This window comes from Clytia hemisphaerica, unplaced genomic scaffold, assembly GCF_902728285.1.
Source record: "Clytia hemisphaerica strain Z4C2 unplaced genomic scaffold, Clytia hemisphaerica genome assembly, whole genome shotgun sequence".
Lineage (NCBI taxonomy): Eukaryota > Metazoa > Cnidaria > Hydrozoa > Leptothecata > Clytiidae > Clytia > Clytia hemisphaerica.
The window spans coordinates 1,698,285-1,721,537 of record NW_027103300.1 but is presented as its reverse complement, the minus strand read 5'-3'; positions in this window follow the sequence as shown (position 1 = coordinate 1,721,537).

Sequence of the window (23,253 nt, the reverse complement as noted above, 5' to 3'; positions counted from 1 at the left end):
AATGCGAGTGTATGCCGGAATGTCTAGTACAGCTCTAAGCATTCTTGTATACTTCCCGTCGAACGATTTAGCACGAGACTTTGAAAGTGCCCATGATTCTCCATAAATGAGGATTGATTCATCTGTCTGTTTGAAGACTTTGACTTTCCACATATTATTTAATGTGTTGAGTGCAATCCAGGCTTTGCCAAGGCGGCGGATGTTCAGATCCTTTTCCGTTTTTGTAAAACCACCAAAGTATTTGAAATCATCTACCTTTTCAATGTTGTCGCTTCTGTCCAACGATCTTAGTGGAGTATCGCTTAAGTTGACCATCGTGAATTTAGTTTTCTTGGCGTTGACGAATAAGCCAACTGATTGTTTCCACTCTCAGTGGAAGATCATGGGCTTTAGCGATTGTTGATTTGATTAAGGTGAAATCATCAGCGAAATCTAGATCACTGAAAACTTGCAGAGGGTGTCTTTGACTCCTACACCGTTTGAGAACAATTCCATCGGAACAAACGATTGAGGAACGCACTGCATAGTCAAGGCATATAATAAATAGAAACGGTGCGAAAGGATCTTCTTAGAAGACTTCGGTTACTATTTCGAAGGGGTCAGTATTACCATGAACATATAAACGACTGGACATCTATCTTTTATTGTCTCTTTGAAGCGAGCTTCGTTGCCGCCTGTATTTCAAAATTGTTATGAAAAATCCGACAATATTCCGTCATAATTTTATTTCTTTGAATTACTTAGGTAAAAAGATTGATAGAGCTTGAACATTACTCCGAATGTAATGTACAAAAAAATTATTTTTAAATTTTAAGTTTTAAGTTTAAAGTTTGCAATATATTTTATCATATATCAACATTTTCAACTCTGAAATGCAGAATTTCAACTGCGTGTATACTTTTGAATCCCTTTTGTCACTCCAAAAATTTTTTTTATGACTTGAAAAAAATAGTTTGCCAAAGTTGAGAGACTGTGTAATAAGAATATCGAAATTAGAATGTGACACTCTCTAAAATTATTGGACACTTTTAAGTCAAAATTTAGAAATATTAGTCGGAGTTTTGACAAGCTGACGATGATTTTGCCTCTGTTACCTTTGTTATGACATAAATAAAAGATTTGAGAAGAGTAGAAGAACGGAGACTTTTGTCGAAGTTTTGACGTTGTTAGCAAGGTATTCCCAAGTGGTATATCATCCAAATCTATTGTTTCATTTTATGCTTTTAACGAGGCGGCAACGAAGCTAGCAGCCCTTTCTACAAAAAGACAAAGGAGATGGATGTCCAGTCGTTTATATGTTCATGGTATTACCGTCGGGTGTGGAAACTATACACGATTTGTCTCTGTACACTATCCGAGTTGCATTTACTGTTTCCATTGGAATCCCGCAGGCTTCCAAAATTAGAAACAACTTGCCACGGTTGATCGAATCAAACGTCTTCTTGAAGTTGATGAAGACGAGAATTACCTCCTAATTATGGTTGTCGAGCTCCTCGATCAATCTTCGGAGAGCTAGGAGATGAGACCACATTGAATGGTTTTTACGAAATTCATTTTGATATAATCTTTATTCTTTGTCAATGACAGGGCGAATGCGATTTAGGATAAGACGATTGAAGATTTTTGACGCAGTTTTGCCTCTATAGTTTTCAGGTTTAGTCAAATCTCCTTTTTTCGGAACCGGTACCAATTTCAAAATGCCTGTTATCATGGTAAATTGCATTAAAGAAGTCAAGAAGCGGTTGTTGGAGGTCTTCAATTTTCCAAAACTCTAATGGCAGAGAATCGGTTTCAGGAGCCTTTCCGTTCTTCATTTGGTTAAAAGCTTTTGACAATTTTTCAATGTCGAAATCATAATTTTGTCAGGGATGTTATGAAGTAGCTTTTCGGAGTGCTTTTTCCAAATTTTAAACTTATTTTTACCAGCTATGAAGCTTTGAGCTGATGGTTTCTTCCTTGAAAGTTCTTTAAGTTGCAAGCGTCACGACTGTCACAAGATTTACTTTCAAAAAGTTTCAGTGTTTCATTTATTTTCTTTTTGTTGCAATCTGTTAAAGCTGTATGGAGGTCGTTTTGTTTTACAAACTTTCGACTATGGTATCGCTGTCAAAAGCTAAAGAATTTTTTGTTCTTCTTGAAAGAACATTTAAACCTTCTTTGTTTGCCACTTTGAGAAATTCAGAATAGTTTTGAGAATCGACAGGAAGGGCATTGAATTTGCTGAGAATGCTAGATCCAATAAGTGAGTCGAATCCTTTAGAAAAAACGCAAGTACTATTAAAGGATTTGATAAGTACTACCATAGTATAAGAAAGCCGCGGCTGGAATGATAACATCTGAATTTCTCTTGTTCTATCTCTGTCGTATTTATTTGATGACTATTTGTTGATCAAGAAATCAGTCATGTAGCATCTTTAATAGTAGATTTTATTGGTTTGTCGTTAATACTTACTTCTTAGCGCGTTTTAGACATTAATGATATGCCCTTGATAATACACTTGCATTATAAAATCATTGTAAAGGAAAGATCAACAATAAGAAATTTAAACAAGCACAAAATGGCTGGGCTGAAAGAACTCAAAAATTAATTAAGTGCCTCGGGTGCCTTCGCAATATTTCAGTAAAATCTTTTTAGAAATCAATGAAAAAGTACATCAAGATACTACTGTGAAAATTTCAAGCCAGCACCTTCAAAATTCATCATTCAAACTGACAGGAAAGTTGTCATCTTGAATATAGTTCTTATAATTTCAATTTTGGCGAAAAACTATTGCTTCCACAAAATACCCCTAAAATATGTCCAAAATTAGTTCAAGTGTTCTATTGGGTGTTCTATATATAGCAATAAAAAAAGGGAAATAAGGGAAAAATTTCAAAAACTATCTACCAATAATAAACTGAGCATCTTGATGTTCTTATAAAGCTTGGAGACAGAGATGGAACAGCAATTAACTGAAAAGACATATTCCGGTACATATTCCAGCCGCGGCTTTCTTATACTATGGTACTACCAAAGACTTTGAAAGCAAAAACTAAGGAAATGAAGAAAAGTGAACACCAGATAATTTGTTGAGACAGGCTTGTACCATTTTATTTAGTTTAGTAATTTACCGTTTCAAGGCTCTCGTGGGAAATAGGCCCGTGGCAACCTGGAACACAATAAAACAAATATAAATGTAAGAAAAATTATAGACCTAATTCTATGAAGTTATACACCTTAACAAAAACACTACAGGGTGGCCGGAAAAAAAGTAGTTCAAACATGATTCTGACTAGAAGGTTGTTGCGTGTGTTTAACAAAATGTAGGAACATATACAGGGTGTCCCTAATAAAAGTATCGAGTTTGAACATGCGATTGAGTAGAAAAGTTTGTGTGTGTTATCGCTAAAATATAATAACGTTCTCCATCACATAGGCTCATTACAAAAGGTAGTTACAACGTATAACTGACAAAGAAAAAAGAGGGAGAGCTTAAAATACAATTTTGTGAATACACACTTAAAACTTTCTACTCAATCGCATGTTCAAACTCGATACTTTTATTAGGGACACCCTGTATACCAACACAATAATTGTTTTTACAACAGTCTCATTATTATTAACCCTTAGCCCACGCGGGACGCACATGTGCGTCCGCGCCTATATACGAGGGACGCGTATACGCGTCTTTTATATGTATGGTCATTTAAGCAATGATATTTAGTTTTCTGTTGTTGTGAGAATCAAATGGTTATGATATTTGAAAAGAGCGATAAATTTCCATTCCGGAAAGTATAGGTTTCAAAGGGTTAGGATGAAGTGCGCAATCAAAACAAACATTTGAAAAACGTTCAAATTCAAGATGGAGGCGGTGAAATGACTGTTATGAAAGTTAGAGGTAAGGATTTGAGATTTCTTCAAGTATTTTGGCAGTTTTAGTGCAGAATTTTTTTATCCTTCAACACATCAATGTCTTCTACTGCTGTTCTGTAAGTTTTTTATTTGTTTTTCACTAAAATAGCTTTTGAAAAAATAGATTTTCATTGGCCCATATTTTGCACTTTTTTTCGGTGTCGTAAAATGCAGTGTTGAACCTTTTGAAACTTTGACTGAGATAAAATGCAGTATAGGAGTTATGTTATGGCTCAGAAGAAAGCAGATAAATTTTCCTTTTCAAAGATATATAACTTTTTAGCTGAAGTTGTTTTGTTTAAAAGTTATACCGGTTTGCGTAGAAGGTGACTTTTTATGAAAAACCACTGCGCGCTGTAGGGTCAAACACAGCGGTCGACAGCGGAGTCAAAGGGTTAAGAATAATAAATTTTCTTTACAATTTTCATGACGTTAAAGGTATTTAGAATTGTTTTTTGTAGAAGTTATTCGTAAAAGATGTCTCATGATAATTAATATGACGCAGAGAAAAAATTTGATTAAAACAAGGATTTATTATACACTGGATATAGAAGTACCTGATTTTTGCTGATTTCTCATGTTCTAGCTATGTCCGCAGTAATGATATTATTGTTCACTCTCCTTCCCTCATTAAATGATTTTTCGATACATTTTAATTGCGTTTTATATCAAAAATCACTCATCCAATTCCCAAAAGAGACTGAAAACTTTCCCGTGAGAGTCAGATTCTTCTATTTAATTTTCAATTATATGTTGTTATGACGTTTCAAGTTGCGAGAAAGGTAAAAAAGATGTGTCGTGTATAAGAAATTGAATGTTGACACCGGAGATTTTCAAACTTTAACCACAAAAAAACCACCTTGCCACCACGTGCCTCCAAAAGATTTTCATACCACAGTGACACCAAGAAGCTCAAGTCTAATGTTTGTTACTTTTAGCTCTTGTGGTAACAGTTTTGGAAAGATATTCGAAATTGAATATCTCGTGTTACTATAAGCATTTTGTTTGATTTTTCTTGTCTAATGATGTTTTTCTCGCATTAAATTTCACAAATGTATCCGGCTTGGTATTCTAGCCTTACTTTCATAGTTTTTTCTCTGCAAAAGGTACGAAAAGAAAACGCTAGAGAACTTTTTTAAATGAGATTAATAAACATTTTTCAAAATCAGATTCATTTGAGCCGCCATGACAGTTGTCCTTTGCGGACATAGCTAGAACATCAATTGTTTTCTGAAACAAAGAAAATACAATGGTCGCTCTCCACCGTTTTATGACTCATTTATCCAGTGTCTCTTATAATTCCTTGATTAAAATTGTAAAATTAGTGAAACACAAACAAGAACTTTCTTTCTATAGAAGTGGTACGACTTGATACTTTTTTCCGGACACCCGCTGTACTTTCCTTTGATAATTCCTCTGGAATATAGCGAAATAAAATGTTACTTTGCCTACAGTCAACATTGATATCCGTCAACACCATATTCTTTACAACAATTAGCGATATTACTATACTCGAGGTCTTAAATAGACCTAATTCTACGAAATTACACACCTTAATAAAAAACACACCCTACTTTCCTTTTGATAAAACCCACACCCCACTTTCCTTTAGATAAAAACACTACTTTCCTTTGGAGGTAAATATCATAGACTCTTGTTGATCTGATCCGTAAAACTATCACTAGTATTTTAGGCTTTGAAAGCAAAAACTAAGGAAATGAAGAAAAGTGAGCACCAGATAATTTTTTGGGACAGGCTTGTACCCTTTTATTTAGTTTAATAATTTAGGCTGTAGACTAAAAGCTCGAGGAAATGATAAGGCTAAGGAAGCTTACTACAAACCTAGATCTCTAGATATAAATAGTAAACTCTTTAAAGGCTCTGACCATAGTGAATTCTTCATCATTGTCGTGTATAAAATGTGTTTTTCTGACTGATGTAACCAACAAAACTTTTGGCATGTTATACTTTTTCTGTTAGGCCAACTATTCCTAAATCTGAAAATTCAAAAATGGCGTTGAAAAATTTGATGAAGAAGAAAACGAAGACATTTGGGAAGACAAGTATTTTAACTTCGAGGACCCTATTTCGGCGAAGAAAAAACTTTTTTTTGCACTAGATGGTGTATCTTTAACCAAACTAAAAATAGATTTTCGGAAAATCTTTTGAAACGCTTCTTTGTCTCAAAATCTTGAAAATAGTGGCTTTTGACCGATTCTTCATTCGAATTTTTCGTTCAAAAAAGAGTCACGACTCTTGATACACCAATATTTTGGAAATTATTTCTTTTGTAGATAATGAAAAAAAAATTGAAACAAAAAGGTTAATTAACCATTAAAACTAAGCACTAAACTTTTTGTAAAATACGGTAATATAACATTTTATCATGTTTTTATTTACGTTTTTTTTCAGGTTGATAACATCATTTTTGTAATTAAATTGCTAATTACTCTTGATAGAATGAATTCACAAACAAGGTATGAAGACGGTTCTTTGTTAAAAGTGTAAAAGGAACTCAAAACATAAGTTTTATCTTCAAATCTCATAACCGATCTTTTGACTATGTTCTTGAATCTCCGCATATTATAAATATTTTTGACTCCCACCGATATCCGATGCCGGTGTTTCAGAACTATTTTTTGATTCGCATTCTCATGAAGCCCACGGCTAAGCCCAAGGCAAAATCGAAAGGCAATTTCGTGCGATTGTTTACACGAAGGCTTGTCGAAGCGAAGAGAAAGAAAGATGGCGGGCATAGAATGCAAGAAAGAACGGTCCACCTAGAAATTAGAATGCCTACTAGGGGGGACTAAACATACATTCAGGGAAAGTATTTCATCGGAAGAAATTTGTTTGAATTCTTAATCCATGCTACTTTTTGTTTGAAACGTTGAAGCCTGTTGAAGAGGAGATGTTGACTTTTGAAGTACCGATATCAAACCATATCATATATAAACAAACATGCATTACATTTTGTATTTTGAGATTTGATATATAAACACAATTTGATTCTAATGAGATTGAAAGATTCTAGGTAATATTTGATTCGTTTTTGATTAATTATTATCTGACACGTTAATGTCGTTCAGCATTTGCCACTTCTTCTTCAAAATATATAATGATTTTGTGATAGAATCAAACAAAAAAGCCCCCTTCCTTTATGAAAAGGTTACTCAACCTTTTTTCAACAGCCACTTGCTTTTTTTCTGCAAGGAACATGGTTACTTCAAGAATTTTTGAACCCTTTCGAACTGTTCGATTATTGAACTAATCGAACTTAATCGAACTCTATCGAAACGATAGCTGTTCGATTACCGAATCCAATCGAACACCTATCAAAGATGACTGTTCGATTTGGATTATATATACGATTATAGTTCAATATCGCAGTTCTATGAATACGAGGTTCGATCAGTTCGATTAAGATCGATGAAGTTCGATTGGTTCGATTAAATCGATTTATACCACCTTGCCGCCCAATTTTTTATTCATATTCCGAGGGCGTATTGGCGGCCGCCCACGGGCCATTCTCGCAGGCCATCCTATATCTATCCCATCGGATGGGACAAGCTGGAGCTTTTAGCTATACAAGCTCTTTGGTCATTTAATTTGTAAAAAAAAAGATTTTAATTTTATTACTTTCTTTAAAGAAAGAAGCATTTGGTGCCTGTGTTTTGATTAAACAACCTCGTAATTTTCTGAAAGGTAAAGAAAAGTAGAATCAATCCGACACAACCATTGAACCACATCGAACTTAAATCGAACTCATCAAACATCAATCGAACTATATACATCGAACAAAGAAAACTCATCGAACTAAATCGAACTTATCAAGAAATTTTCGTAAAGTTCGATAGCTGTTCGATCGGGCTCGGTAATTGAGCAGCTATCATTCAATAAAGTTTGATGGTTCGATAACGAAAATCAGTTCAATAGGGTTCGGTTGACAGCGCCTGGATAGATGTTTATTAAAAGGATTTTTCAAGAATACTCCAGTCCATTTTAGAGAAATAGATTTTGTGTAAACACTTGCTAGAATTCTCTGGAAAATTTTGACACAAGACCACAAAATTTTGTTTTCTTGGGGCCATATTTCTCAAAAGTACAAACCACGCTGTTTTATGATTAGTTTTTTTGTGGAGAACGCAGCAGAATTTTGAGTAACTATCGCGAAGTCAGGTGACTTGCATCAGTGGAGGGAAACTTGCATAGTCATCAAATGCCTGACCAATCAAAGCAGCACCAATCAAAGCAGCAAAATTCTAAACAAATAAACTACGTTAGCTCTGCTCTCGCAGCTCTACTCTACCATTGTAGAATCTCATATATGCTGTGGGCAGATTTGTTTTGATTTAACTTATTGTATTTTAATGACCAGCCAGGTATTTCATTGGAGGGTTATGCATGTTTTACTTCCACAGTATTCCATCATAAAATTTGTTACATAATGAAAATATCATTTAATTGATTTGTCTTTTACAACACAGCTGTTACCTAGGGACAAGATCATTTATCCTGTTTGTATTAGCTGTGTTATCATTAGGCCGTCAGGTTCTCCTAAATAACAATGGAAATTACGAAAATTCTGAAAGATCATGAGAAATTCTGAAAAACCTTCAAAAATTCTGAAAATTAATAATTCTACTACTAATATACATTCTCAAAATTTATTATATTTTGGTCTGGATACCACCTTTTTGGTATTTTAGTACGCCATGGTACTAAAAGGATTTTTGACTTTTTTTGGGTATATATACTACCACATCACTAAACAAAAATGTTTGAGTTTTCAGTACCTAAACAAGTTGCTTTAAGTTAGCTTGTAATTGAGGGTTTCTGTACCGGATTTGTAAAGCTATTTTAGAGTGAAAGGTGGAAATTACATAAATATGGCAGACGCTTAAAGACTCTGTGGTGGAGTCATCTAGGTGAAAATGACTGAACAAATTTCTTACACATTTTAATGGATATGTCTACACACTGTGCTAAAAACTACGGTGGCCGTGAGAGGACAGCGCTTTTTTTTCAACAGCGCGTTTTTTTTTCGACAGCGCGTTTTTTTTTTCAATAGCGCGTTTTTTTTTCAACAGCGCGTTTTTTTTATGTCAGCGCGTTTTTCTTTCCCATGTTTTTTTGCTCTCATTATTTAGGTTTTGAGTGCAGCATAAAGTAGGAAGGCTTTAAACATACAAAATGGTTTATTGTACTGAATGTGGACGGGTGTTACATGACGATGGGGCAGTATTTTGTTCTCATTGTGGAAGCAAAACCTATTGTCGTCAGAGGAGATTAAGGCAAGATGTAACTGATGAACGTGAAATAATCGAGCATTATTTTAAAGAGGGCTTGTTGAAATATAAGCAAATCGTCCTCATGTTGAGGATTTACCATGGTATTGATATGAGTGAAAGGACGCATTGAAACGTCGTTTAAAGACTTATAATCTATCACGAAGTTTTACAGATATCACAATACCTGCTTTATCTGCTTTAATTTTACGTGAAATGGAAGGACCTGGACTCAGTATGGGATATCGAGCTATGTGTAATCATCTTAGACATTCTTTTGGTATTCGCGTAAAGCGGGATTTGGTGATGCAGTTGATGAGGGAGCTTGATCCTCAGGGTGTTTTGATCAGACGAAATCGACGATTAGATAGACGAGCTTATTCCTCCCCTGGTGCAAACCATTGCTGGCATATGGCATGTGGATGGGTATGATAAGCTAAAACCTTATGGTTTAGCAATTCATGGTTGCATAGATGGATTTTCGCGGAAGATCCTCTGGCTTAAGGTAGTTGAATCAAATAACAATCCTATCATTATTGCATCTAAGTACTTAGAGATTGTGAGGGAGTTTAAATTTTGCCCAACTATAATGAGAACAGATCTTGGAACTGAAAATGGAATCATGGCTGATGTTCATTGTTTTTTTGTCCAAAATGAGGATGCACATTTTTATGGCACTTCAGTTGCGAATCAAAGGATCGAGAACTGGTGGTCTTTTTTAAAGAGATCCTTTACTGGATGGATAATTGATTTCTTTAAAGAACTTGTTAGTGACGGAAGTCTCATCCCAGGACATCACGTTCATTTAAAATGTGTGTGGTTCGTCTTTTCGAGATTTTTACAAAATCAACTTGATGATGTAAAACATGAATGGAACTCTCATTATATAAGAAAGTCACGACATGATACCATAGGAGGCATTCCGGATGTACTATTTTACGCTCCAGAGTCAGTCGATTTCGAAGACCGAAAAGTAAACCTAGACGATAATTTGATAGCTAACCTTTTAAACGAAAGAAACATTCCCCAAGAAGCGACCTTAGCGGTTGAGGCTAACACAGATGAAGAGTTAAATGACTTTTTTCAATATGTTATAGAATCAGAAAATCTTATATTTGCACCAAACAACTGGGCAGCGGCAAGAGAGTTATTTTTGCAAATTATCAACAGATGTGTCTGATGACCTTTAAAATAAGTTTTATCTATGATACACAAGATTTATTATTTCTTTATTAAGTTTAAATATATCATAAATTTTCGAACTGAGTTACATGAACAGCTAGTGAAATTCGAAACCCCCGAAACTCCCGTCTTCGCGTTTGCTCCCCATCCAGTTTGAAACTCATCTTAGATTATTGCTATGACTTTAAGAACAGATACTTTCACGAGGTTGCAAAATCGCGAAATTTCGCGAATCTTACTTTTGCTTTGGAACGAATTCATCGGATATAACTTTCGCGAATTTTAGAATGTATTTCATTTCGCAGGCAAAAAAGCGATAAAAATGCACTAAAACTGAAAACTGAGTATAAAATAGCAAAAAAGTTTACTTTTCCCGAAAAAAACTTGGGCAGACTTTTCGTGTACTTTGCAGAAAATTTTGCGAAAAGGGCAAGAATCGTGAAAGAATTCGTGAAAGTTCTGCCATAAAATTAATCACATAATACACCTATCAATCCTCTTAGCGACACTTTATGCATGTGAGGGGACTGGTAAAGAGATTACTAGGACATTTCCTTTCAGTCACGGTATCGAACACACAAAAGTAGAGGTTAGACTCCACCCTTTGCGCGCGCTGTATGCGATCGCCTCTTTTCAAGAAACGCATTTGGTTCATTCTACCGAAATGGTTGAAAACGCAATTACAAATTTTCATCCTAGGTGACGTCGAAAATGCACACTGCGCATTCGCATTGGCTAAAAGTTTTATCCCTAGCGGAAAATAAGGATCTTGCTTTAGTAAGGGACGGAAAAACTCTATCTAAATCTAGTGTATTATATAAGATATCCTGTGGTACCAATTCAAAAAAACTTCGATCAAAGATGGCGGATATAGCTTGGTCACATTCAAGCCAGTTCAACCGAAGAGAGCTTTAAAGGTATTCTTAGTTCAACAAAAGCCTTTTTTCCAATGATTTATGCGCCATCTTTGAAGAAAAAGACCACATAAGACCATTGAGTTTAAAGCCCCGAAGGGGCTAGAGGAGAAACTTCTGGATGGGAAATGAAGCTACTTATTTCCCATCCAGAACGCCCGCGCGTGGTTTTTACACAAACGCCGGATTAAAAGTAAAATCTACCGCTAGATTTCAAAAATTGTAGTCCTTAAAAACAAAAGAAACGCTAGATACAATCCGTCGTCATGATTACGGCGCGTTCCAGGCGCGTTCTTGATGGGAAATAAGTGGCTTCACCTTTTCTTGCCTGGGAGAGGTTAGAGATTCTTCTCTAGCCCTTCGGGCTTTAAACTCAATGCATAAGACCACTTTTCGGTACCGGCAATTTGTTCAATCAATCCATCTTCTCGCCTCAGGGGCGGTGCGACACCCCTGCAAAACATGCACTCGCAGGGTATGCTCCGGAGTCATTTTTGTCGCAGCTTGTTTTTAGCCTACCCGGAGTTGTTTTTCCGGATCATTCGTTAGTGTCATTAGATTTATTTTACTGACTTAAAGTCCGCGGTAAATATAAGAAAACTGTTTATCAAGTTGCGTTACAGGAAGCCTGAATTCGAGTCTGTATTTTAGATTTTGTGTACAAAAGCGTTTTGCAGGCCTGCACCCTGCAAAATTTTGCAGAAAGACTGGATGAGGTCAAAATGCAGGGTTTGCCCGGGATTTGATGGCTGTTAGTGTCAAAACGTTAAAAGTCAAGACTCGTCAAATGGCTTTAGATGCTTGGAGAAGGAAAAACAGAATAGACAGTCCTGATTTTATCTATTTTGTCGCAAATTCTGAAAAAATAAACGCGCTGTTGAAAAAAAAACGCGCTATTGAAAAAAAAACGCGCTGTTGAAAAAAAAACGCGCTGTTGAAAAAAAAAACGCGCTGTTGAAAAAAAAAACGCGCTGTTGAAAAAAAAGCGCTGTCCTCTCTCGGCCACCGTAAAAAACATTATGAAGGAATCGATAAAAATCAAAACTTTTTATTAAAAAAATGTTTGTCTTTTCATTTCTGAAACTGAAACATCATTTGTCTTGTCATATGAAATAGAGAATCCCATTAAGTTATTGTTTTAAAATATTTGTTGGGTGTTTTGACTATGGTTTTCATATTGCGAGGAGAGGTTGGAGAAAAATAAAAACAGTTGAGATTTTATTTCATCAAAAAATTGTCAAACCAACGGTCAATGACTCTTTTTTTTAAATGTTCATATAATTATAATCTTCTTAAGTTGTTAAGTAAAAATGAGTTACAGAAAGAAAAAGAAGAAAACAGGTAGCTTGTCAGACCTATTTCGTGGCTGTGATTGGATGCTCGAGTCACTTAGTAAGGAAGATCCAAGGGCTCTGAGTGAAAAGACCTTAAAGGACATTGATGATTGGAAAAAGAGAAATGAAAAATTAAGGTAACTTTGTTTGTTGTTTGTTGTAATTTTGTTTGATTAAATATAATATATATATGCTTTGCTTTTGAACACCACCATATTTTGATGAAATTCATTTTTACTTCTTTATCATCAGCCCCAAAAGTTCTGCCAGCAGTAAAATTGTTGAATCAAACAAGAAAAAATTTGCCAAATATGTTCTCTTTTACATCCTGTTTTTGAATATTGTATTCGGGAATTTTTTAAGGTAGCCAACCTTCCATCATAACAAACTATTTTCCTTGTACTATCTTTTTTGATGAATAAGGATTATACATATTTTCTAGTATGGAAACACCAGCAAGTAACAACATCAACAATAATGTATCTGGTGACAATTAATTGTGGGAATCAATCCATATCCAATTAATTTATTTCAATTAATTGCAATAGATAAAAAATTGCCATTCCATTCGGTCCATTCTATTCGATTCGCTTGTATTTCCACTCGCTAGAATTCCACTCGCTACACTTCTACCATTTTTACTGCGTGCCAAGATTACGGCAGCGGAGAAGGCGAGCCCAGCAAGCAATGTTTCCCTTGGGCTTAGCCGTGGGCTTCATGGGAATTCGAAGCAAAGTTTTCCTGTGTTTCATAATGAGCCTATACGACACTCCAGGAATTTCCACATCACTAGCACTGCCTGACCTCACAATGTGAACACCGTAATATTAGGGAGGTTAAGTATCAAAGATAAATCAACGAGACGAACGGACGGGTTTTGACCCGCAACCTGCAGTAAACATGTGGAACTGCATTTTCTAGAACCCTGGCTAAAACAGCTCAAGAACGAAAAACCGTGAAAATCTTCTTTGTTCAACAAAGAATATATAACATCTACTTTGCTACCCTTACCATCTTGCAGAGTAAAAGTCCGTTCGTCGCGTAGATTTATCGTTGATACTTAACCTCCCTATTTTCTCGTTTTATCGAACACTTCCAACTACTCTCTTAAAGTTGTCTCTAACGGAGCTGTATGATTTCGATCTCTTTACGTCTTATAACATCTGATTACGCTTTGATTTTGTAGTCCATCTAAAAAATAGTTTTTGAAAACAATTTTTCTGCTCTGCTCCTACACAAATTTTGCGCCCCTTATGGCTACGCTACTGATCCTTACAGCATATACCCAATGGTCCTCTCTGCAGACATCCGTCTACACTTTAGATGAAAATGGAAATAATCATGAAAAATACTTTACACCAGATCTTTTGGCATTTTGGCTTAACTTTAGTAAATCTGTAAAAGATAATAAACCAATTGTAAGAGTTCTAAAGTTTTTTAGAGAAGATACACAGATAATTTCTTCAAAATATTCTCTTCAAATCTCCACCTCTAAACCCTCCTTCCTTTTGTAAAAGACGGGGAGCATTTAAAAACCCTCCGACTGCAATTGAAAATGACCCGTTCGCATAGCCTGAAATAGGATAATAATAGTTCGATAAGCTTCATACATCAGAAAAGGGCTTCCCGATTCAAATTGAAACATTAGAAATAAAATTAATTGCTGTTAACTTGAGAAGGTATTGAGTTTACTTAAATATATACTTTTGTCCACTTTGCCCTTTTTAGAAATACAAGTGATACTTAACGACGGTGTTTGGGCTTCTGCAGCACAAAAGTACTCGTAAGTTTTTTATTTGTTTTTCACTAAAATAGCTTTTGAAAAAATAGATTTTCATTGGCCCATATTTTGCACTTTTTTTCGGTGTCGTAAAATGTAGTGTTGAACCTTTTGAAACTTTGACTGAGATAAAATGCAGTATAGGAGTTATGTTATGGCTCAGAAGAAAGCAGATAAATTTTCCTTTTCAAAGATATATAACTTTTTAGCTGAAGTTGTTTTGTTTAAAAGTTATACCGGTTTGCGTAAAAGGTGACTTTTTATGAAAAACCACTGCGCGCTGTAGGGTCAAACAAAGGGTCAATGTCTTGTTCTTAACGTCTAATGAAATTATTACAACAAACCTTATACATTTTACCGTTTGAATTTTGTTCGTTTGAAAAAGGGCAACGGCAAAATTGTTCAAGAGATTTAGATAAGCAGGATTCAACCGTGCGATCCGACCCATCTAGATTCTAGTTTTAATCAAATGTTGAACCAATGTAAAAGATATATGCAGCAGAAATTTAACTTTTTTCGATAGATGGTAGTCTCTGTTGTTCTTCTGCATTCTTCTGCATTCTGCATTTCTTTGTTGAAGAATGTTGATCAAATATGTTGCAAACTTATGAAAAAAATTAGAATAATACTTTTGTGAATTACGATTATTGTTCAAGCTCTATCAATTATTCCACCTAAGTATAATTCCAAGAATTGAAATTGTGACGGAACTGTGTCGGATTTGTATAGCAATTTTGAAATACAGGCGGCAATAAAGCTCCTTTCAAAGACCCAATGGAAGATAGACGTCCAGTCGTTTATATGTTCATGATGAGACAGTGGTGTTGCATAGTTTTTAAAGCTCGCCCAAATGACACTATCGGGAGAATAATCAATCTGGCTGCGTGGGCAAAAAATAACAACAACGACCTCAAACTGAAAACGCTATCGTTATATTAAAATTCAAATGGAGATGAGTCAATATCCTAGTTGGACTGAAATTGCTGGGGTATTGTGACGAAATTTCGGCACAATTTTTCAATGGGGAGTATATCATTATCCAGTATTATTATAGGTAGCTGTAAGTAAGTATAATATGAAGGAAAACTTAGACATACGAATATTAAATTGTATCCTTTTAATATACAGAATGATTTTGACCCGTTTCTACAACGCAAAGAAATCCTTGCGTTTTTAAAGGGTGGCCGCCTGTTATAAAGAGTGGGCGCCAGTTATAAAGGGTGGCCTCCATTTTCGAAGGAAAAGGGTGGCCGCTAATTATAAAAGACAGCCGCCAGTATTATAGGCGGCCGCTCTTTGTAAAAATTAAAAAGGCGGCCGCCAAAAGCAAAATAACTAAAAACTTCGAAATACCAGATCAGCCACAGTACAATAGCGTACCGCGGTGAATCCAAAAAAAGTAACAAATTTGCAAATATTTATTCGTTTGCGCGACACCCTCATTTGCGTCGAAGAGCAGTTAACGCGAAGAGTGATGACATTCGACTACATTCGAACAAACTTATGCCAATTTAGTACCTTAAGGGAACTTATTTTGGCGGGAACTAATTTTGGCGAATTTGGCGAATCTAGACAAAATTCACCAAAATTAGTTCCCGCCAAAATTAAATATTTTGGTATTTTGCCTAGATAACTTCTTGAGTTCACAAAAAGCTTCAAATAAGTTAAATAAAACAGATTTACGGTGTCATTTGTTCCTGCTAAAATTAAAAAAGATGCAACTACAGGGTGTCCAGAAAAAAGGTCGAGTCGTACCACTTCTATAGAAAGGAAGTTCTTGTGTGTGTTTCACTAAATTTGCAATGTTAATCAAAGTTTCTCTCTGTGTCATATTAATTGTCATGAGACATCTTTTATGAATAACTTCTACAAAAAAAAATTCTCAATACCGTTTTATAGTCATGAAAATTGTAAAGAAAATTAACTATTTTTAATAATAATGACTGTTATTATTGTTAAAACAATTATTTTGTTTGTATATATTTTCTTACATTTTGTTAAACACACGCAACAACCTTCTACTATCAGAATCATGTTCGAACTCGATACTTTTTTCCGGACACCCTGTACAGAATATTGTTTGTATGCCATGTGAGTAGAACAAAAGTTTCGACATTAGATTTTCAATTTCAATAGTCCATCCAACATCCAATCTTTTTTTTTTCATTTACTGATTACCTCATTTCCTTAAAATTTCAAGACGCAAAAAGCTAATCACAAAGTTGATGATGATATTTATCCAGCGATAACATACAAATGCTAAAACTTTCTGCAAAGGAGAACAAAAAGACAACGGCATAAAAAAATTTCAGAAGAGCAATGTTAAAATATTCTACTTTCGAAAAACTAAGAGGGGTCCAAATTACTGAGGAATTGATATTTCCCCTCTAAATATCCCTGAAATAATGAACCTAGCCAAAGATATTTTCAGAAATCGAGGAAAAGCGTGGGAGGGGGTCCTGATAACATTCAGGGTATGAACCAACCCAATGGGCTTAAACGTCTTTTGGACGTCCAATGTACGTTTCTAGGACGTCCAAAAAGGTCTTAAAGCTGTCAATTGAATGTCCATAAGACGTTGCGTGTCCAAAGGGAAGCTGGTACACAACGTTGTTTCGACGTTCATCTAGCGTTATAGGGACGTTAGGAACAATAGAAGAACGTTGAAACAACGTCGTGTGCAAACTGGGAATAAAAAAAGGGAAAGTAACAAACGGGGCTCTTTATTACGAAGGTGAGAGAGTACAAAGATTTGATAAAAAAATAGTGGACCACCATATATATAACAATCAATAGAATGAATTATCTTACAGTATTACTTCATTACTTTGAATGGGCGTCCCACGCGTATTTTTTAGATTTCAGTAGGGACGCTTATTAGAGGTGGGTATTCAAAAGAGGCTCAAATATGCTAATTTTAGATAGATCTAAAGATGGTTCACAATCTATATATTAATACGCTAAAGCGTGTGTGTTTACAACGTTTTGTAAAAAATCTTTGTTTTCATTTTAAAGAATTCTTATTCAGATGCCCATTAAAATTTTTTTGTTCGTGTCTCTTTAACACTTTCAAAACTTTTCAAAACATCTTTATATTCTACCTTGTCCCGGTTTGAACTCTGACCTGTTTGAAGAGTGCGCAATCTTTTGTACCAGTAAGCCAACTGTAACATGTGTACGATAAATTTTTCATTCGAGTGTATGGCGAAAGGCTCTTTTAAACTTTCACTTTGAAGTTCTCTCCGTGTGTGTTTACAACGTTTTGTAAAAAGTTTTCGAAAATCTAACAAAGCTCTACAAAGCCTTCTCTTCATGGCTGACCTGTCTGCAGAGTGCGCGACCTTTTGAACCAGTAGACCAACTGTAACATGCGTAAGATAAACAGTGTGATACGAAAGAAACGGAAATAAAGGAACATAAAAGTAGTGACGAAATTTGTATACAAACCGTATGCAGCGGGATACAAAATCAAAACAAATGTCAACTATCAAAATAAAATAAAAAAAACCGTATGCGCAGCATCCCCCGGGGGGGGGGGGTACTAGGGTTGCAAGCTGACGGGGGGTGCCGCCCGACTTTCGAACTTTGGACCCTTATCGGGACTAAAAAGGAGAAAACAAAGGAAAATTTTCGAAGTTTTACGACCCTTAGTGGGACAAATTTGACCAATTTTGACCAAATTTCGATCTTTCACGGGGTAAACAGTTGAAATTTTCCTATTTTTCCGACCCTTAGTGGGACTTTGGGAATCCGAAAAAGTTACCCTTAAGGGCGGCACATACCTTACCCTCCATTTGCCTAGGTACCCCCCCCCCCACCAGGGCAGCGTCGCACACTGCATGTCCCAATCCAGTGAATCGCTAATACATCTAAAAACTCTAACAGAAGAGAGAGAGCTGTCAAATGATGACAAGAATCTCATTTTATGAAAGAATGCCTGGAAATTAAAGGCACATAAAAGTAGTAAAATGTAAACATTGCCCGAACCACGTGTCATTAAAGAGAACAATTAAAATCACGTGTCCAAAACAAACTTGTAAAACAATTGAACAATCAAAATTAGCCATATTTGGTTCGATTTTTTATTTGACATGTGACATTTGTTTTGATTTTGTCTCCGCTGTATACAGTTTGTTTACAAATTTCGTAAGTACCATTATGTCCTTTTAAGTCTTCTTAGTTCATTTTTGAAGACATTTTGGTATCAAATATGTTTGTCCTAGATAACATTGCGTTGCAATTTAGAACCACAATTAAGTGAATGGCTTAGAAGAATTATGTTTTAAAGTCTGTCCAGATATAATTGGCAGTGGAAACAAGAATGCCAGTAACTTTTGATAGTCAAATATAATTATGGAAATTTTTTTTGCTTGATTTAGAGAATCAAAAGCGCTATATTTAAATGTATTTTTGGTTGAAAAATTCGCGATTTTTAGCGGTTAAATTTGCGATTGCAAAAATTGAGCTTTTTTTCTACTTATGCTATAACGTTCATTTTTACACCAGTGGTAGTTCAACCTTAGGTTAAGAAGTTTGTCAAATTTCAAGGGAAACAGAAAAGTCCTTCGGAAGATATGGGACCCGAAATACCCCTTGGTAGCACTTTCCTGTGAAATATCAAATCTCCCAATTATTACTAAAAACGGGGGTTATGTTATCTGTTTTGAACAGTGCAATTAAAAGTTGGAAAATGTTAAGTGTTGGTGCATTGGTATTATTGGTATCATTGATTATTTCGAAACGAAGTGAAATCACAGTATAATTGTTTTTATTGAAAAGATAAGCATGAACTTATATTGCCTTTGTTTTTTAAGTCCTTAAAGAACTTTGCTAATTCCCAAAACACTAAACACAGTTTGGCTATGAGGTCATTAAAGAGATCGTAAAATGTTATGATCGAAAAACCGTTTTATCAATCATATCACTACCCCCGTTTTTAGTAATAAGTTGGAGATTTGATATTTCACAGGAAAGTGCTACCAAGGGGTATTTCGGGTCCCATATCTTCCGAAGGACTTTTCTGTTTTCCTTGAAACTTGACAAACTTCTTAACCTAAGGTTGAACTACCACTGGTGTAAAAATGAAAATTATAGCATAAGTAGAAAAAAAGCTCAATTTTTACAATCGCAAATTAAACCGATAAAAATCGCGAATTTTTCAACCAAAAATACATTCAAAAATAGCGCTTTTGATTCTCTGAAAGAAGCAAAAAAAATTTCCATAATTATATTTGACTATCAAAAGTTACAGGCATTCTTGTTTCCACTGCCAATTATATTTGGACAGACTTTAGATCCTTTTAGCCATCGTGGCTAGCCATTGTGGCTGAGCATTCGAGGGTGACTTGATAGACTTCGAAAAGTTTTAAAAATGTTAAAGAGCCACGAAAGTAAGAAAAAGTTTTAATGGGCATCTGAATAAGAGTTTTTCAAAATGAAAAAAAAAACCCAAAGTTAAAATGTATAAAAATAAGGTATAGGAGGAATAGGAGGCTTGTAAAGATTTGTTAGATTTTCGAAGACTTTTTACAAAACGTTGTAAACACACACGTTTTAGAATAATTCTATGGTTTTAGCGTATTAATATATAGATTAGAGAGAGAATTTCATAGTGAAAGTTTAAAAGAGCCTCTCGCCATACCATCGAATGAAAAAAATTATCTTACGCATGTTACAGTTGGCTTACTGGTTCAAAAGATTGCGCACTCTTCAAACAGGTCAGAGTTCAAACCGGGACAAGGTAGATGTTTGAAAGTGTTGAAGAAACACACACGTTTTAGTGTATTAATATATAGATGATTGTTTCAATTGTTTTACCAGTTTGTTTTGGACACGTTTAATTGTACTTTTTAATGGTTCGCGCAATGTTTACATTTTTTTACTTTTATGTCCCTTTAAAAAGGTGTGCATATTTATGGTAGAAGAGACAAAGGGTGCGTTCACACTGGAAAGTTTGCCTAATTAAATCTATCAAAGGTAAACAAAGAGATTTATGATGGATGAATACACTGGTTTATTACAGTTCTTTGTAGGTTCACGAGATCTATTATAACACGGTAATTGATTTTGCTTAAGGCTTTTCATTGGTTGATTTTTTATTGAGAGTTTCGATTTCACCTGTGATTGGTTGATTTTTATTGGTATCCATACCATCCGCAAACATATCTGTTCTAATGGTTTTACTCATTAACTGCATTCATCCTACACATCAACAACACCGTTTGCACTATTTCTAATTTTTTCCTCAGTTCATTCGTTTTTGAAATCGTGAAGCTGTTTGTTCACTGCACGCATTCTTTGTTTATGCTTCCTTAATAAAATCTTTTGCTTTAAGGGAAGCCTCTACCCTACCTTTAAGACAATAGAGCTTACGACTCTTAATTAAGGAAGATCGACTAAAAATTACAATACTACGCGTTCGACTCTTTGTTAAATGCACGTTCTGTATTGTAGTCAACAAAAGATTCTCCTAACAATATTTTTATTAAGGAAGGTCTGTAGTGTGAACACGACCAAATATTTATTCCCCCAATATATATATATATTCTATATATATATAGTCAAGAAGTATAAAACCTTCAACTACTTAAAATGGATATATATAAAATTTTACTATTCCCTATTGCTAGGTTGAATAGGGTGTGGGCCTGTACCAACGTCGTTTGACGTCGGTTCCAAACCCACACCGAATTCTTCAAATAATAAATTGAACCTGGATAGGCCAGCTTCACCACTACAAAAAGAAAAACTATCATATCATCGTATCATTTCTTTCTTTGCAATGCAAGGTTGCAAAAACCATCAACACTCACATTTTCATTAACCATAAGGCATTCCAAAAGCGACTTGACTGGTCGACCTTTTCGAGTATATTTATCATCATTGAACGTGAGACGTTTAACATTTCTATCAATACACATACGAATAACATGAGCAATATATTTCGATTGTTGACTTTTGATAAACAAACTCACATCTTTCGTACCACAAATTTCCAACAAACGAGCATTACTAATAACCATGCGAAAATCATTTTCCTTTTCATTGACATGTTTCATACAATTCCTTACCATTCGTCTGAGGAATGTACGGTAAGCGGTATCGATTCGATCAAATTGCTTCTGGTTGATGTTCCAGTTCTGGCACGAGTAGGTTAATCTGCTACGTATAAAGCTATTCAGAAACTTTACGCGAGTTTTTAGATTGATGTGAAAATTTTGGAGTAGATTTGACATTTGAGAGAACTTGACACTTGCCATTTGGATTCTGTGATTGATTTCCGCGTGTCCAGTGTTGAGGTCATACCCTGAGTATCAGAGGTTAAGTTTTCAAAGAAAATAGTAACCTCTGAAGACAAATAATAGAAATTTTATCGCGCATGTGTCAATCTAATCACTGTAGAAAAAATCAAAGATGAAGAGCAAATATTACCATATTAATGTCTAGCAGACTGTATCAGTATGCAGTTTACTATATTACGAATTACCCAGAAACCTCCAAGTGTAGTTGAAATGAGTTTATTTCGAAAGAAATCTTTTACATGATCCCCAAATGTATAAGAGTAATTACTAAACTTTTAATTATGGAAATGTCACTTTAATTGAATCGAAATAATAGACAGACTTTATGTTATGATTCTCTATCACTGACTCTTTTTACAAAGCATTGATGACTTTTTGTAAGTTGTGTTTTCAACGACGGGAATAAAAATATCGACTATGACGCTCATCCAAGATCTTGGATGGTCGTCTTGGTTACTTTTGTCTTTGCTGATTGCGCGATGAATAGAATCTCGATTCGTCGGCACAGCGTAAATATATGATTTTGAGCTGTGCTTTTCACGGTATTGAGGTCATGGTAATCGATATAGCAGCCGAGATATTTGAATTTCGGAACATTGTTAAGGGGTGTATCGTTTATAGACACGATTGACTTTGGATATTCATCAACTCCCAAGATGTCGTGATTTAAAATCATTGTTTCAGTTTTACTTTTGTTGATAGTGAGGCCAAAATTTTGGAACACCTCATCTAACAGGTTGGCGGTATCTTGAAGACTGACCAGGTTGACGAGAAATAAAACTAGATCGTCTGCATACCCACACCAGGCAAAATCAGAGGAGCCATTCAAATCAGTGTGATGTCTCCTTAATATGTATCTTTCTTCCCCTGTAAAACTAAACGGGTTAATTCGATACTTATGATCAAAGAAATTGATTCCCTCAGATTTTTCAATAAAAACACGCATAACAAAGTCTATAAACAAATTAAACAAGAAAGGACTTTCGGGACCGCCCTGTCGAACTCCAGACGTTGTTTGGAAGGTTTCGCCTTCGAATGTTAAACTTGTGTTCTCGTATAATTTCTCGAGGATATTTAGAAGTTGAGGTGGGTTGTTTTCCGTTAAACGTAGTTTGATTGAATCAAAGAGCCAATTTCTGGGAATGTGGTCAAAGGCGGCGGTTAGATCAATAAAAAGAAGGTAGATAGGCTGCTTCTTACGATGAGCAATCTGCTGGACTCTCTTAATCGAATAAATGCCATCAGTGGTGCCTCGATCCTTTCGAAAACCGTTTTGCTCTTCAGATAGCTGAACTTCATACCATGGGCGCAAACGGTCTAGAATAATGTTGACAACAAGTTTGCACACAGTGGAACCGATACTAAGACCACGATATTTGGCAGGGTTGTTTTTCGATCCTTTACCTTTCCACAAGGTGCGGAGCTTTGAGTTTCCCCATGCATGGGGAATGTCTATATTTTCCCATAGGTTAGACGCTAAGCGATGAATTAATTCTAACATAACTGGACTGTTAAATGATTTAAGGAATTTGGCCTCTACATCGTTAGAAGCTTTGTTTGAT